This window comes from Apium graveolens, chromosome 3 (genome assembly GCF_009905375.1).
Source record: "Apium graveolens cultivar Ventura chromosome 3, ASM990537v1, whole genome shotgun sequence".
NCBI lineage: Eukaryota > Viridiplantae > Streptophyta > Magnoliopsida > Apiales > Apiaceae > Apium > Apium graveolens.
This window is the reverse complement of record NC_133649.1, coordinates 164,044,025-164,062,479: the sequence shown is the minus strand read 5'-3', so window position 1 is coordinate 164,062,479 and position 18,455 is coordinate 164,044,025. Positions and strand designations below refer to the sequence as shown.

General features: G+C 36.1%; 1 long non-coding RNA gene across 1 annotated transcript; it reads right to left on the bottom strand.

Annotated features, from left to right (window-relative positions):
* Positions 1-15,001: 15,001 nt before the first annotated feature.
* Positions 15,002-17,647, bottom strand: LOC141710917 (uncharacterized). Its single transcript, XR_012571135.1, has 4 exons — positions 17,551-17,647; positions 16,468-17,422; positions 16,128-16,383; positions 15,002-15,089 (listed from the first exon to the last, which is right to left on the bottom strand). It is a non-coding gene; the product is annotated as an uncharacterized LOC141710917 (long non-coding RNA).
* Between the last annotated feature and the right edge of the window lie 808 nt (positions 17,648-18,455).

The window sequence follows — 18,455 nt, the reverse complement described above, 5'->3', positions numbered from 1 at the left end:
CTTAATACCAAGATATGTTCTGATCTGTGCAGTATTAGGCTTCATATCAACAATATCACCATTGTGATTTCTGTACTTTGGAACATATATGCTGTCAGACTTAACAGAATAAAGTCTTTTCTGTCTCTGAATCTGTTCTTTCAAATAGTTTGCAGCAGTCCCTGTCAATCTGTCATCCACTTGAAGTAAGAATAATACATGCTCCAATTCTTCAAAATACTTCAATGGAATGGCATTTTGTCTTATATGATAAACCCTACCATCTGTCATGAAATACAACAAGATGTGTTCCTTCAAGTAGGTATGGTAAACCATTTGTACAGATTCCAATTGATTCAATCTTTCAGGAGTTGCTCCAATTCCTGATTCACTCAAGGAAGTTGGATCATTGGTAGTGTTGTGTACTCTTCTTTCATCAGCACTTCCCAATCCAGTTTTATCTCTTGCTTCCTTTCCAGTAACTACTCTAGCTTCAAAATGACTTGCAGTAGTCTTCAAAGGTTGAGTTTGTTTTGCTTTAGTGAATCCTGGTAGGAGTGTTTTTGATCTTCCTTCTGATATCAAGTTAACTTGAGCTGTGTCAGAGGTTACTTGCTTCTTTTGAATATCAGAACTTTTAATTTCTTGACTCTGAACAACTTGAGCTGTGTCAGAGGTTGTTTTAAGAACTTTTCTTGAAGTCAGAGCAAGATTATCTTCTTTATCAGTAATTTCTTCATCAACAGGAGGTACATAAACTTTAACAGGTTCACCAACCTTTTCTTTACCCTTGGATCTTGGATCTATCTTTGGTTGTGATTTAGCAAATGTTGCTTCAGTTTGTGCCTTTTCTTTAATCACAATACCTTTCAGTTTTGGAAGTGACTTTTTACCAGAAGCTTCAGATTTAGATGTGGCTTTCTTTGATTTAAGTCTAGCTTCTTCTTCCTTTAAACTTTCCAAGTCCATTCCTGGATTTTCTTGAAGAAATAACTGTCTTGACATTTCTTCATCAAGATCTAGAAGTTCATCAGAATTTATTCTTTTACCAGTATCAGAACTTATTCTCTTCCCAGTATCAGAACTTATCCTGTGACTTGCAATTTCAGCATTTCTTGATGAGAATCTTTTACCTTGACTATGACCTCCACCCATTCCAGAGTTTCCTTGGTCATCTTTTTCATCATCCTTTCCTTGCAGTGTCTTGTCATCCTTGCATTTGGACTTAATCACTTTCTCCCCCTTTTTGGCATCAGCAGGAAGTAGAAGAGAGATAAGCAATTCCACTGAAGATTGGATTTCAGTCAGTTGTGATTGCTGAGAAGCTTGATTTTGCAGAATTTGATCAATCTGTGCTTGTTGATGATCTTGAGTCTTCTCAATAGAAGCAATCCTGTCAATAGAAGGTTGAAAGAACTTTTTCTTATCAAGTTTCCAAACTTGTTCCTGCTTGATAAAGTTCTCCTGAATCTTGTGTATTTCTGCATGAGTGGTTGAATGAAGACCTTGTAGATGTTTAGTACTCAATGCAGTGACACGAAGCTGGGTTTTGAAATCATCAGAATTTAACATTTCATCAGCTTTAGTCAAGTGCTCAGTAAGATGTAACGCAGATGGAATACATGAGACTGAGTTCCATTCCTTAGTCCACTCCTGTCCTGCAGGAGTTTCACTCCAAGGCACTGGTGGTTCCTCTGTAACAAACTTCTTTACTAGTTCAGACTTAGAAAGAGGAATGTGTCCTGAAGGACCTGCTGCATCAGTATCTGCAGTTGGAGCAGCATCACCAGTATCTCCAGCATGTACAGCATCAGAACTTATAGAATCAGTATCATCTGATATAATAGCAGTGTGAGTAGCAATGGAGGCTTCAGCATCCTCTAGTTGCTGAGCTGATGCTAAGTTCTGATCAACAGCCATATCCTGATGCTCACCTAAAGTCTGATCATCAGTGTCTAGATGCAGAGAAGGTGACTTAGATAATTCCGGAGTTTGAATAGCATCAGGAACAGGTGTTGGCAAAAGATTTGTTGCTGTTGGAGCTTCTAAGAGAATTACTCCAGGCCCAACTAAGTGTTGATCAGCATTATCAGCACTTGTGCCTTGATTACCAAGAGACACAGAAGGGGAATTAGCCTTGTCAGATACTGTTTCCTGAGATGGAGTGGATGGAGAAGAAGTAACTGGAGCACATTCTTTTTCTTGTGAGATCAGAGATTCCTGATTCCCTTCCTTAGCTGCTTCCTCCTCATCATCTGAAACTGGCCTTTGTGCCCTCTGTTTCTTGTATTTCCTTGGTAATTTAGAGTCCTTGGAAGTTTCAGGAATTGTCATTTTTCTAAGCCTCTTGAGAAGCTTAGATCCTCCAAGTTCAGAATCCTTCTGAGAAATCTTTTTCTCAGCTGCAGTTACCACATGTTCTGAAGAAAGAATCTGTTCCTCAGAATCTGATTCATCTCTCAAAGTAATCCTCCTCTTCTTCTGAGGTGTGTGAGAAACAGTCTTTGTTCTCTTTGACTTAGAAGATTTAGGCTTCACATAGGACTTGAGATATGTTCTGAGAGATGGTTGAGAGGTTTGAGGTGGCTGAGTAGAGGTGGTAGGTGCTGATGAACCAGGTTCTGATGTTTGAACATCAGGATAAAGTGCAGTGTACTTAACAGGATCATAGGTGATTAAGGCTTGTTTGACAGATAAAGGTATTAAGAGGGGTCTTAACACAGCCTTTTTATTATCAGAAGATAATAAATCAGTAAAAGCTCTCTTAGCTATTCTGAAAGATGGAATGAGATCACCAAAATTTTGGGGCTGATTACAACAAAAACTATAAATAAGCTGACAAAATCTTGCAAAATATACAGTATTGCGATCTTCTGTCATCCTATCCCCAATAAAACCTAAGACTGCTCGTGCATAATCAAAATCAGTGTGATTTAGAAGTGCATACCCGATTTGTTGGCTGAATATGGGAATTGCATCAAAATTTGAACATTTGTTGGCGAAAGCTTTGGTAATGTAATCAAAGAAGAAACTCCATTCCCTCCTTATGAAAGATCTCTTCAACTGTCCAAGCTTGGTCAATGTTCCTTCATATCCCAGACTAACCATCATGTTTTGAAGAACTGAGTCATCAACAGTAGAATAAACACAGTCCTCAGGTAGCTGTAATGCCTGTCTAACTGTAGACAAAGTCACAACATACTCATCTTCCCCTGATGAAAATATTATACTTGGGGACCCTTGAGCACCACCATTGTCATATACTCCACTCCTCCAAAACTCCAGTACTTGAACTCCAGAAATGGATGTAGGCTCAGTTAGAGCAAACCCAATATCAGAACTAGTGAGAAAGTCCTGAATGAAATGAAGTTCAGAGGGTGCCTCTGTAGTGTTTAGTATCGCAGAGAAGTTATTAGGAACAAACTTTGCTCCATCAAAGAGAATGTCCTTGGGTGCCATTATGTTTGGAAAGAAATCGGTAACCTGTAATGTGTTTGAGAAAATGCCTCTTAAAAGAAAATCGTCAATAGATGAGAGAGTTGAAAAGTAAAGAGAGAGATAAAATATAAAGGTAAATAAAAGATTTGACAATCTTTGCTCTCTTTTACTTATACACAAAAAGTAACCGTTGAGGACACATGGCAGACATGCATTTAAAAGTAGTGGTAAATACCTTGACACCTATTATACATAGAGAAGGCAAAAAGTAATGGGCACGGTAAATAAGGAATAATTACCACCCACTTGCAGTTTTTCAAGGAAAAACCGTTCCACTTACCTAGATTCCATTAATCAAGGTGAATCAGTTTTAATTTAAAATTGAAACTGTTCCCACTAATTCAAATATTTTACTCTGCAATATCAATATTCTGAAAAAAAAACTGTGTGTGAGAATGAGTAAAATCAATCAGTTAAGTAAGTACCGATAAAACATTATCAGAACTTAAAGTCAGACACAATTTATACGATTATCAGAATATTTATCAGGATTTATCAATGCGTATCAAAATTTCTCAGAGACAAGATCATAAGACAAAAACAAATTCCATTAATATATCAAAATAATACATTGATGAAATTGAAATTACATCAGAACTTTTACAATCTTGTCCTAAGCTTCTAAATCTAATATCAACAGCCTTAGTCCTAGCTAAGAAGCCTGACAAAGCTGAGGATGAAGAAGAACAGGAAGAAGACGAGATTAAGTCATCTTCCTCTTCCTATCTTCGACAAACAAGATAGCGAGTCGAATGATTCGCTCTTGCTGATGGATAGCTTCCCGCCTTTCCTCCTCCAATCGATCAAGATGAAGCTGGTAGTCCATCTCGAAGAACAGAAGTCGGTTCAGCACCACATATGGGACAGAGCCCCATATCTCTTCAGGAATGGCAGTTACATGCCACTCCTGCTGCCAGTCGGTGCAGCTTAGCTCCATATGAAAATTTTGGTAATTCAAAAACATGTTGAAGCGGACCATGATGTTTTTGAAAAAGAATATGAAGTTAAGATTGTGAGAAAAATTGATGGAAAGGCTAATGTGAAGTGGCTGTTTATATAGGCAAGAGAATGCCAGGAGACGCGAAGATATTTAATGCTGACAGATAGAGTTAAGTCTACCTCGTCTCCCTAGACTTGAAAAAGAATAACAGTCATTTGAAAAGGAATGTGCACATGTAACAAGAGTGAACTGTTCAAGGACGAGTGCCATTAGTCCTAACCATAGACTATTAATCTTCCACTTCAACATATTCTAAATTAATCTGAGACTGTTACCAAATTTTACTCACAGATAAGTCAAGTAAAGGGTTAGACTGAAAAATCAGAACTTAGACCTATACCAGAACTTAACAGTCATCAGAACATAATGTCTTAACTCGAACAAGGAATATCTATCTTAGTAAGTTTTCATACAAGTTCTGAGTTATAGTCTTCAGAACTTAATCATCAGAACATATAACTAGAACGTGTCCTCAGAATTTGTGCAAGGTGACACAGTGACTGTTTGTCTAAAAGAACATAGACCATCACAAAAATTTCATCATTCATATGGAGTGATTTGTGTGTGCATTAAGCTAAATAACTAATAAAGAGTAAAGTCTGATTTACTTCAGTACATCTTAGAAATAAGTCATAATTAAAATTTTGCTAAAGAGCTGTCACTATCCTGAAACCTACTGATAAAGGAGTTCATGCATGAGTCCACCTCAACTGTTTTTTTTTGTGCTAATTTTATGCATCTTTTTAAATTCTATTTTACAGTGGCTTCTCAGTGTAAGTGAGTTACGACTGCTTATCAGAATTTATGCTATTATCAGAGTATTTCTCCAGTAATCATAGAGTGTGAAAAGTCACCAAGAAAATATTTTGCTTTTCTAATGCATATTTACTTAATACCAGCTATGCACTTGGGTCGTCCCATTCACATTTTTACTCTAGATCTCAAAGGAGTACCTGATATTATTCTTTGATTCTTTTTCTTCTTCTTTTGATAAGTGAGGTTTATCAGCACTTAGTACATTCAGCAGTTTTACTAGAATCAGAACTTAAACAGATGAGTAGCATTATTCTAATTTGGGACTTAGTAATAAGATGAATAAAGTAAACTAAACTAAGCTCAAGTATCAGAATTTGCTTGTGTCATAAGATTTCCACAGAAATAATTACTTCTTTCATGGGATCATTTGTTTATTGAAGACTAGTAGGTCAGTATCTAGCACAATTATCCTCATAGGATTGAATGATTACTTAAACATATATATCACTTATTAGAGTTAAGAGATATATCAGACAACAGTCAGTACTTAAAAACATTTATCAATTAAGCACAGAATACACAAAGAGATTAATTCTGTAAATACTGATCATAAAGTCTGATAACATAGAACGAGTTTAAGCAGATTTAGAGAAAGAACCTGAAATCATTCCAAGTTCATTTACCAATCTTATAAAGGTAGCTTCACACAGTGGTTTTGTGAAGATATCTGCTACTTGTTGATCTGTGGGAACAAAATGCAATTCCACTATACCTTCATCCACATGTTCCCTGATGAAATGGTACCTGATGCTGATGTGCTTTGTCATAGAGTGTTGAACTGGATTACCTGTCATAGCAATAGCACTTTGATTATCACAGTAAATAGGGATTTTGAAATATGTTAACCCATAATCTAGTAACTGATTCTTCATCCAAAGAATCTGTTCACAGCAGCTTCCTGCAGCAATATACTCTGCTTCTGCAGTTGATGTGGAAATTGACTTTTGTTTCTTGCTATACCAAGAAACCAATCTGCTTCCAAGAAATTGGCAGCTTCCACTTGTGCTTTTCCTGTCAATTTTGCAACCTGCAAAATCTGCATCTGAGTAACCTATTAATTTAAAATCTGATTCTCTAGGATACCATAATCCTAGATCAGTTGTTCCTTTAAGATACTTAAAGATTCTCTTTACAGCTGTTAAGTGAGGTTCTCTTGGATCTGCTTGAAATCTTGCACAAAGACAGGTAGCAAACATGATATCTGGTCTACTAGCAGTTAGATAGAGAAGTGAGCCAATCATACCTCTGTAATCAGTAATATCTACTGAATTACCAGTATCCTTATCCAGTTTTGTTGCAATGGCCATGGGAGTGGATGCACTTGAACAGTCTTGCATTCCAAATTTCTTCAGCAAGTTTCTGGTGTACTTAGTTTGACAAATAAAAGTGCCTTCTTCACTCTTCTTGACTTGAAGGCCCAGAAAATAACTAAGTTCTCCCATCATACTCATCTGATATCTTGACTGCATTAGTTTGGCAAACTTTTTGCAAAGTTTGTCATTTGGAGACCCAAAGATGATATCATCAACATAAATCTGGACCAAAAGTAAGTCCTTGCCATGGTTGAGATAGAATAGTGTTTTGTCAATAGTTCCTCTGTTGAATCCACTTTCCAGAAGAAACTGAGCTAAAGTCTCATACCATGCTCTAGGAGCTTGCTTAAGTCCATAAAGTGCTTTATCAAGCCTGTAGACATAATCTGAATGTTTGGAATCTACAAAGCCTGGAGGTTGTTCAACATATACTTCCTCCTCCAATTCTCCATTGAGAAAAGCACTTTTCACATCCATTTGAAAGACAGTAAACTTTTTATGAGCAGCATAAGCCATGAATATCCTTATGGCTTCTAACCTAGCAACTGGTGCAAATGTTTCATCATAGTCAATTCCTTCCTGTTGAGAATATCCTTTTGTAACCAGCCTTGCCTTGTTCCTTGTAATTATGCCATCACTATCAGTTTTATTTCTGAATACCCATTTTGTACCAACAACAGATCTATTCTTAGGTCTTGGCACTAAGGTCCAGACTTTGTTTCTTTCAAATTCATTCAACTCTTCCTGCATTGCTTGCACCCAATCAGCATCTTGAAGAGCTTCTTCCACTTTCTTTGGCTCAGACTGAGAGAGAAAAGAATTGTAAAGACATTCATTAGAAGTACCTGTTCTAGTTCTGACACCTGCATCAGGATTTCCAATTATCAAATCAGGTGTATGTGATTTTGTCCACTTCCTTGCAGATGGAAGGTTTTCTCTAGAACTGGATGCTCCCCCATGATTCATGCTGTCTTCGTTTTCATTTTCTGATGCTCCCCCTGAAACTATGCTCTCTGAGTTGGATTCTTCAGCATTTAGATTTTCAGCACTATCAGTACTTGGCTTATCAGAACTTGACGAATCAGAACTTGAAGAGCCAGATGTGTGTTCTGATGCTTCTTGAGATGTGAGAATATCTTAAGTATGCTCCCCCTGCATTGGTGCATCTTCCTTTGACGTAGTCACCACAGTTTCAATAACATCAGAGTTTAATCCATCAGAGTTTACAGTATCAGGACTTAGACTGTCACGACTTAAGGTATCAGAATATGAATCTTCATTTTCAAATCTCAGCTGATCATGATCAATGCAATCTTCAAGTCCAGTGATCTTCTTGTCATCAAAAGAGACATTGATAGATTCCATGACCACTTTTGTTCTCAAATTATAGACTCTGAAGGCTTTTGTGGAAAGTGGATATCCAACAAAGATTCCCTCATCAGCTTTTAGATCAAACTTGGATAGCTGTTCAGGATGAGTCTTGAGAACAAAACACTTACATCCAAATACATGAAAGTATTTCAGATTTGGCTTCTTGTTCTTCACCATCTCATATGGTGTTTTTCCATGCTTGTTAATGAGTGTTGCATTTTGAGTAAAACAAGCAGTCTGCACAGCTTCAGCCCAGAAATAGGTTGGAAGCTTTGCTTCTTCAAGCATTGTTCGTGCAGCTTCAATGAGAGTTCTATTCTTCCTTTCAACAACTCCATTTTGCTGTGGAGTTCCAGGAGCAGAAAATTCCTGCTTTATTCCATGATTTTTGCAGAACTCTTCCATTATCAGATTCTTGAATTCAGTGCCATTATCACTCCTCAAAATTTTCACAGAATCTTTGATCAATTTATCCAGACGTTTGACATGATCAATCAAGATAGATGCAGTTTCACTTTTTGTGTGCAAGTAATACACCCATGTGTATCTGGTGAACTCATCTACTATGACCAACACATATTTCTTCTTTGCAATAGACATGACATTCACTGGACCAAATAGATCAACATGAAGTAGATAATAAGGCTCAAGAATTGATGATTCAGTCTTGCTCTTGAATGCAGATTTTCTTTGTTTGGCCTTCTGACATGAGTCACAAAGACCATCAGGAGCAAACACTGATTTTGGCAGTCCTCTCACAAGATCTTTCTTGATCAGTTCATTTATCTTGTTGAAGTTTAAATGAGAGAGTTTCTTGTGCCAATTCCAGCTTTCTTCAATTGAGGCTCTACTCACTAAACAGATTGCAGAACCATCAGAACTTGTTGAAAGCTTAGCTTCATAAATGTTACCACGCCTGAATCCCTTCAGAACAACTCTTCCTTTAGATTTACTAACTATTTCACAATGTTCTGCAAAGAAATCAACATGATAACCTCTATCACAGATTTGACTTATACTCAGTAAGTTGTGTTTAAGTCCTGAGACTAGAGCTACATCTTTAATGATGACATTCCCAAGATTGATATTACCATATCCCAAAGTTTTTCCAATGTTGCCATCTCCATAAGAAACACTTGGGCCAGCTTTCTCCACAAAGTCTGATAGCAGGGCCTTATTTCCAGTCATATGTCCTGAACATCCACTGTCCAGAACTAAAATATTTTTCCTGTTGCCCTGCAATCAAGAAGACCACTAATTATTAGTTTTAAGGACCCAGACTTGCTTGGATCCTTTGGCCTTTTTAGGTTTGTTAACATTTGCAGCGGATTTAGTATCAGATTTTATGTTAACAGTTTTCTTATCAGAACTTATACTACCAGACTTTGAATCAGAACTTACACTAGAAGGAACAACATAAACTTTCTTTAAAGAAGGTTTTATTTGATAATAATCATAGTACAAACTATGATATTCCTTACAAGTATAAATGGAATGCCATAAACTACCACAATGAAAACAAGGATTTTGTGGTTTGTATCTAACAGACTGACTCTTAACTCCTGATTTTGAAGATAAGGAGTTAATATTCTTATTCTTCCTGCATAAAGAAGCCAGATGGTTAGAACTTCCACAGTTATGACATGCTTTCCTAGGAGCATCAGGAACAGATTTATAGTTATTGCTTTTATTCACACCTTCCTTTCCATTCCTGTTTTTCCTAGGTGATTTTACCTTGTTTGCATTCTTAACATCTTTCAGCTTATGCTTAAGCTGCTTCTTTGTCATTAAGCCTATGTTAACTTCAGCTGTCTTTTCCTGTTTTAGTTTGTCAGAAGCTAATTCCTTTTTAACTTCTGATTTCTCATTTTCAGATTTTTCAGTTACATACTTAACAGGTTTTAACTTCGGCTTTTGCTTATCAACAGGCTTAATTTCTACAGTTCCTTTTTCATTTTTATTATCTCCATAACCTAAGCCCTCTTTCCAGTTTCCACTGCTTAGCAAATTTTGAGTTGTTTTGCCAGAGTTAGTCCAAGTCCTAATAATCTCTCTCTCCTTTTCTAACTCAGTTTTTAGAGATTCATTCATTTTTAGCACTTCATCCCTAACATAAAAAGCATCATCTCTATCCTTTTGAGTTTGATGGAACATGACTAACTCTTTTTCTAAGAAATCATTTCTTTTCCTAAAAGCAAGATTTTCAGAAGTTAATCTTTCACATGTTAAAGTTTGATCTCTATAACTAACAAACATGGTTTTAAGATATCTTCTCAACTCATTAATATCATCAGTATGAAAAGCATAAGTAGTCTGAGGTACCTTTGTTTCAGCAGCTTCAGAACTGCTCTCAGAACTTGATTTATCAGCATTTGCCATCAATGCATAGTTCTCCTCACTTTCAGAGTCTGAGGTGTCTGTCCAGCTTTTCTGCTTTGTGACAAGAGCTTTGCCTTTGTCACTCTTGGTCTTCTTGCAATCAGGAGATATGTGGCCTTTCTCACCATAATTATAACATTTAACATTGGCGTAATCTCCTCTGTCAGACTTTACTCCTCTTCCTTCAGATCTTCTGAAATTCTTCTTATCAGAACTTATGCCTTTCCTGGAAAACTTCTTTCCCTTCCTGAACTTCCTGTATGCAATCTTTGTGATTCCTTTCACCATAAGAGCACACAGCTTCATCATCTCCTCATCAGCATCAGTTTCAGGCAAGCTTTCAGAATCTGAGTCATCATCACTCTCAGAACTTGATGACTCAGTATCAGACTTTATGAAAAGAGCTTTACCCTTGTCTTTCTTTGAGGAAGGTGCTTTGGGGGATTCCTCATCAACCTTGAGAGCAACTGTCCTTGACTTTCCTCCTTTCCTCTTGCTTCTTTGTTCCATCTCAAGTTCATGAGTCTTGAGCATTCCATAGATTTCATCAAGAGTTGTTTCATCAAGATTGTAGTTGTCTCTTATTGTTGTTGCCTTCAAATCCCAGCATTCAGGAAGAGCTAACAGGAATTTTAGGTTGGTATCTTCAAGATCATACTCTTTATCAACCAATGACAAATCATTCAAAAGTTTGACAAATCTATCATATAAATCATTCAATGACTCATTAGATTTTGAGTCAAAATGTTCATACTCTTGAGTGAGTATTGTCTTCCTATTCTTCTTAACTTTTTCAGTTCCTTGACACCTTGTCTCCAGTGCATCCCATATCTCCTTGGCAGTCTTGCAGTTGATTACCCTGTTTGACATTACATTATCAATGGCACTACGCAGTAAGTGTCGTACCTTGGCATCCTTAGCAATAGATGCTATATCTTCAGCAGTGTAATCACTCTTTTCCTTTGGTACAGTCTTTGCTGCTTCACCTGCAACTACAACAGCGAGCTTGGTAGGTTTGTGAGGCCCTTCCTTGATTCTATCAAGATATTCTGGATCTGTTGCTTCCAGAAACATGGTCATCCTTACCTTCCATATGGGATATTCAGATGGTCTCAATATGGGAACTCTGATAGTCTCATATCGACTCTGAATTGATGTCTTTGATGATTCCTCAGTTTTGGTAGGCTTAGTTGGAGTTTCTGTGTCAGACATGATTGTGTTTGGATCTTTAACTGTATGTATGTTAACAGAAGGCTCTGATACCACTTGTTAGGTCACACTTTCACTGTAGAGGGGGTGAATACAGTGTTTATTACAATCAAATCAAACTTCAAGAACTTATGTAACAGAAAACAAACTTTATTGAAACAATAAACTCTGTTACAAACTGAAACTGTTATCTCTCAGTGATGAACAAAATATCACGAGAGCTGCTAGGGTTACAGTAAATAATATTCTCGATAATGATAACTTATAGTCTAAACCCTATGTCTGTGTTTATATATTACACAGTTACAAGATAATCGCTAATTGATATGGAATATAATTCTGCTTCCTAATATATATCAATCAGATATCTTTTCTTCCAAGTATTCCATTCTTTACGGAATTCCTTCTTCATGCATATCTCTTCTTATGTTTATCTTGATCTTCTTAACTTTAATCAGCTACTGTCCTTATCTGATCGTCCTTCAGCACTTAAGTTCTGATATCTATCTCCTGAAGCTTATCTCCTGATAACATAAGTACTGATATCCCTTAAGTCCTGACGTCCAGTATAAGTACTGATCAGTTAAGTACTGATTTGTCCTGTTCAAATAAGATCTGAAATCTAAACATAAAACATATTAGCCATGACATTATCAAATATATCTAACATATTATTTAGTTTTTATATATTGTGCGTTGCTATTATTGTTGTTATTATTATTGTTATTTCTTTTGCTGGCATTTTTAGATTATAATCATTCACTCAGGACGGATCCAATTATAATGGGGGATGAGAATATTGTCTTAGTGGCAACGCTCTCCTGATGCATACATATAAACTGGTGGAGCAATCCATTTTCTTATATATGACTATCATGTTTCAGGAGATGCCACCAAAGAAAAATTCTCAGCCCAATAACGGATCTGCAGGGGATCCTTCCATGAGTGATTTGATGAACTTGTTGCGTCAGCAGACTGTACAACTGGCCCAACAGCAACAACAATTCCAGCAACAGCAGCAACAATTACAACAGCAACAACAACAGCAACAACAGCTCATACAGCAACAACAACAGCAAATCCAACAGCAGCAACTACAAATCCAACAGCAGCATGAGATGAGAGGGGAAAATCAAGGTGTTAGTTTTAAGTCTTTTCAAGCAGTGAAGCCCCCAGAGTTTAAAGGAGAAGTAGATCCTGTTGCTGCCAGGATATGGTTAAAGGAAATGGAAAAGGCGTTTGCGCTCACTAAGGTGAGTGAGGATTTAAAGACTGATTATGCTAGTTATTTTCTGAGGAATGATTCGAATTATTGGTGGGAATCTACGCGAGCCCTAGAAGGAGAAGGTCCAGTTCCCTGGGCCAGATTCACATAATTTTTTTTGGAAAAGTACTTTCCAGCCTGTCTCCAAAGTCAAATGGAGATGGAATTTTTGGAGTTAAAACAAGGAAATAGGAGTGTTACGGAATATGAAGCGAAGTTTACGGAGTTGGCCCGTATAGCACCGGAATATGTGAGCTTAGAAGCCCAACGAGCGAAGCGGTTTCAACAAGGGTTGAAGCCAGAAATAAGAAGTGGAGTTGTAGCCTTACAACTCAAGACATATACTTCGGTAGTTCAGGCTGCCCTGATGATCGAGAGTGATCAGAAGTTAGCTGCAAAGGAGCAGGATGAACAGAATAGGAAATTTGAAAGTGGACCTGCAAAGTCAGAATCAGGAATAGCAAGTCGAAAGTTCCAGTGTTGGTTTGGCAAGAATAAGAATAAAAAGTTTAAAGGGCAGAACTTTCCCCAAGTTAAGCCCGGTACAACATCAGTTAACTCTGCCCCGACGAGGATGAGTAAGCCAGTAGTTGATTGTAAGACGTGTGGGAAAAAGCACAGTGGACAGTGCCGAGAGAATGTTAATTGTTTTAAGTGTGGACAGAAAGGTCACTATTCCACGGAGTGTAAGTCTGAGATTCAAGGAGTTACTTGTTTTAGTTGCGGCAAAGTGGGACACATAGCTAGAAATTGCAAGTCAGTGACTCAAGGTAATGTTGGAAGGAGTGTGTCCCAAGGACCAGCACACTACACCATAAAATGCCTACTGTAACACCAAAAAAAGTTGCATTAGGGGGTAAATATGTTGCTCTTGCCCCACTTTTAAGCTAAGGTAACATTTTCTTAAAGATAGGTTTTTCCATGTTGCCTTATGGGTCTAAGGTAACATCTTTGGTGCCTAAGGCAACATCGTGTTTTAACTTTTTTATAAAGAGAGATCAGTTGTAACTTGTTTTTTATATTACCTTAGAGTTTTAAAATGTTTTTAAGAAAGTGGGCCCCACGGTGGGACCCACTAGCTGGTATGGCAAGTATGGGGCCCACAGTACTGAGTTGTCTTGATGACGTGGCAAGTGGGCCCATAGAACCTAATGTAACACTATGAGAAGCTGTTGTAACATTATAACTAGCCTAATAAAACATTTTAAACATAATATGGTAATAGTTTAGGAGGCTATTGTAACACTTTAGCACAAAAAAATTTAAATGCTTATTCTGTAAACTGAAGAATCCCAATTATACAATTTCATAACTGCAAAATAATGCATCCAACCCAAACATTAAATATCCAAATATACAACCAAATTAAACATCCAAACTAACTATAATCACTACTGGTATGTCTCTGAAAGATGACTCTTTTATTTTCTTGAGCAGATCATAGCATGTCATTCCAGGCATATAATAGTCTGTTATAATATGATTCACTGCCATTTCCTGAAATCAAGAAGACCAAGTTTTAACAATCCAGAAGTGCATATAACTCGACCCTTTTGCAGTTGTAGCTTTAAATAAATAAAATGAGTACATGTTGATTTATTGGAGATATAAATGCTTTGTTGGGACTGATTTGTTCATCATCTTCATGTAATCCAAGAAATTCTAAAGCTTTACTACCAAAATCAACTGTTGTAACTGCCATAAAAAACAATCAGAACCACTGTAACTGCCATAAAAAACAATCAGAACCAAAAAATCTAAACTAATAATAAAAATCTAATCTTTTCTATTTAACTTGGTAGTAATAACAATTCCAATGTAAAGTACCTTGGAAAGATGAGGTTTTGAGAAGCCTTTCAATAAGCTTTCTAAGAATGATGTTGTCATCAACAACTAAAACATGAAACTTTGACTCTTTAGCTGATCCCGTTTCAGGAATTTAGGATTCAAGAATGGTAATAAAATTGTACAAGTTGGAGATAATATAATAAAAAAATTCTACAATAATGTCCTCGGGTTTATTTAGTGTTTTAACATAAAATGTTTATATAAATTCCGGTCATGGAAATAATAGTAAAGCCATTCTACTAGGTGAACATCTCAACCGCTTAACAGGTACCTGGTTCCCGGAAGTTTGCAAGATTCTTTCCTGTTCATCGATGGACTCTCCAATCCTCTAAACTACTGTTCTAGCATTCTCAATTTCAGGACAAGCAAAAGATCTTTCGTGGTTGACTCCCTTTTTTGCATCTTCTGAAGCCTGCATGAAATTGTAAATAATATTTTTTTCAATATAAAGCATTTCCAGCACACCAACTAACAAGTAAATCACACCGACCACATTCCAAAATCTAGAGGGTATGTCAAACTTTTAAAATTTATATGAGAATTTTAGATTGTAAAAACCTTTTAACCTGGTATTCTACAAATTAAGAGGTTCTATTTATTTAAGTACTGCCATGTCTTATACTGTTAAAGTTTGATGAAGATGTAATGATTGTTGTATCATATCAACCATAGCCACAGGCCACAACAACTAGAAAGGAAACAGAAAGACATCTCTTAACAAATCAGCGAATGACAACTTTTTTGTGGAGAAGATTGTGACACTATATTTGAAAAACCTGTTTTTGATAGGCATAAAGAATGAATCTAAAACTCCATTTCCAATCTCACCGCATTAGTAAAGAGAAATTGTGAAAAATCTCGCTACATTGAGTTATTCAGTGAACTTTGTATACACTAACATACATACATTCTCCTTGAGCACCAGACAAGTTACTTAAAGTTGATGTCAAATTTTGGAGTCTTTTATTAGTTGGTTCTAAATACTTCTAAATGCTTATTAAGTACTTCCTTTGAATTACAAGCTCTGAGCACAGTCTCATCACTGGAAACAACTTCAGTATGCACCTAACAGTAAAAGGAGAAATAGTAACATTTCCAACATCATACTATATGTAGTCGATCAATGTCTATAGTTGTTTTTGTAATACAGAGATTTTCACATATCTAAATATACAATTGCAAATAGAAAAATATTGTTGGTAAGATTAGACTATATGGAAAGACATCTCGCAAAGAGTAATTCTAAACACAACATTTTAAATGCAAAAGACAAATAACCAGCCCATATTAGATTAATATATTTACAGCATACTGCACTAGTGCAGCTCGACTAGTCAAACTATTGTCTTGTGAAATATTACTTTTTATTATCTTAAGCTTACATTATTTAAATAGAACAATAGAGCATATGACCAACTGAAGTTCAGGATGTGATAAAGCATTTGAGTACCTTGTACTTTTCTTCCGGCGAAGGAAAATTTAAGAATGGATTGAGTTCTTCTTCCTTTCGTTTTGGCAAGGGAGCAGGCTCAACATAATTTTTCTCCCGAATATAATGAAAGTAAGAGACCCTTGCAGATATTTTATAACACTTCGAATGAAAAAAATATGTTCACCTCCACTTTCGATGGCTTTTCTTTAATGGTCTCACAATCTGAAGCAGTCCTTTCACCAAGTAGTGAATTTAATTTTGCATCTATGTGTTTCTGGAAGAAGCAATAAAGCTTTGGGATGAGTATCATACTTTATGTGTTGCTTTGTTCCGCAAAAATAAATAATAATATTAGAACCTTAACAGTTTTTGGATCCGCCCATGGCTGCCTCCTCCGGACATGAAAGAGACCAATAGGCATAAGAGACCTATTTCAAAGTGTTCAAGTGTCCGAGCAAATATGCATTGTGCAAAAGAGGAAATATAGCTATATTTTGGATTTTCTCTCCAATAGGCAGAAGAGACCTCTTTGAATGAATTAATGTATAGCTTACCAGACATTTTACAAAAGGTACTGAAGAAAAAGATTTAGCATTAAGCATAAAACACAACAGTCTCCTAAAAAGCCGTCCAAATTTTCGTTGTCTACATGACCACAACAACAATATGAAAAACATGAGGCTAGTGTACCACATAAAAATGCAGCAAGAAAGTATAAATCAAGCAATTCAGCATAACAGGCATGACAACTAATGTTTGTAATTTGATAGCAGAAAATCAAGAGAAGCCATGCTTATTTTTTCTCCTGAATTACGTCTATACAGGTTTCGAAAGTACAAGAATACAGTTAGTTATAGGGAGTGATTTGGAACCCAAGAAAATGAGAACCAACAAAAACATGTTTATCACAAGAATGCAGTTATAAGGGAGTGATTTGAAACCCCATAAAATTAGAGACAACAAAAAATAAACAAAGGTAAACAAAGGCATTCAACTCAAACGAAACTGAATTATAAACAACATGAATCACATCCACAAACAGATAAAGTACTCAAATCAAAGATAATAAGATAAAAGATTGAATTTAATTTAATGTATCAATCTATTAATGCAGTACATAGATAGAGAGAAAGAGAGACATAGAGAGAGAGAAAGAGAGAGAGAGAAAGAGAGAGATAGGGACAGAGACACAGGGAGATAGAGGGAGAGAGAGACTAAACACACAACTGCGCACACAAAACCCAAATAAAACAAAGCCCTAACTAAAAAGTACCATAAATAAAGCCTTCAAATGCAAACCCAAATTCGAGCACCTGAAATCAAAGAGATAGAGAGCGATTAGATAAATAATTAAAATTTAAAAGACCTAATTGAAGCACCGAAGCCTCGATCCCCAATTCAATTGAATCCTAATTAGAAAAGCAAATCCCTATTTACTTACCAGAGATTGATAATGGTGGCGAGTGAAAGATAAAATTGAGGGAGATTGATAAAGATAGAGAGAGTTCAGCGCGAGAGAGGTTAACGGGAGAGAGAGAGAGAGAGAATTTGAGTGTGTGAATTACGAGAAAGTGAGAGAGATTGTCTGAGTGTAGGGAAAAATTTCAAATTTTGTGAAATATTGGGCGGCTATAGCCCAATAATTTTACCGCTTCTCAACCGAAAGCAACTTGCCGCTCTGTCCAAACATTCCTATATTTATATATTTATATTATATTTCTTTAATAGTATTTTTATTATAAAAGGTTAAAAGTCATTTTAATAAAAAAAATAATTACTTATATATATTTTACTACAAATATAATTCGTATATTTAAAATATTTTATATTATATATTTTTAGAAGTTATATTTGAGTACTTATATTAACATTCTTGTAAAATTAATCTAAAGTAATATTTAAGTTAAAAAACATTATATTTATATTTTAAACTCTAAACTAACACTTTTACAAAAATGTTGCAAGATGCAACACTTTTTAACTAATGTAACATCGTGTTTTTGGCTAAGATAACATAAAAAATACAATGTTAAATTAGCTCATAACTGGCGTATCTAGGGTAACATATTATGTAACATTCTTTAGAGAGGGGGTTGTGATAGGCTATCTATGGCGTAGTGGCAACCAGTGTTTCCCCGTGGGGTGCTCCAGTGTTATTTGTGAAGAAAAAGGATGGAAGTATGAGATTGTGTATTGATTACAGAGAGCTGAATAAGTTGACGATAAAGAATAAATATCCTTTGCCGCGGATCAATGATTTGTTTGACCAGCTTAAGGGAGCATGTTACTTTTCAAAGATTGACTTAAGGTCCGGCTACCACCAATTGAAGATAAAGCCCGAGGATA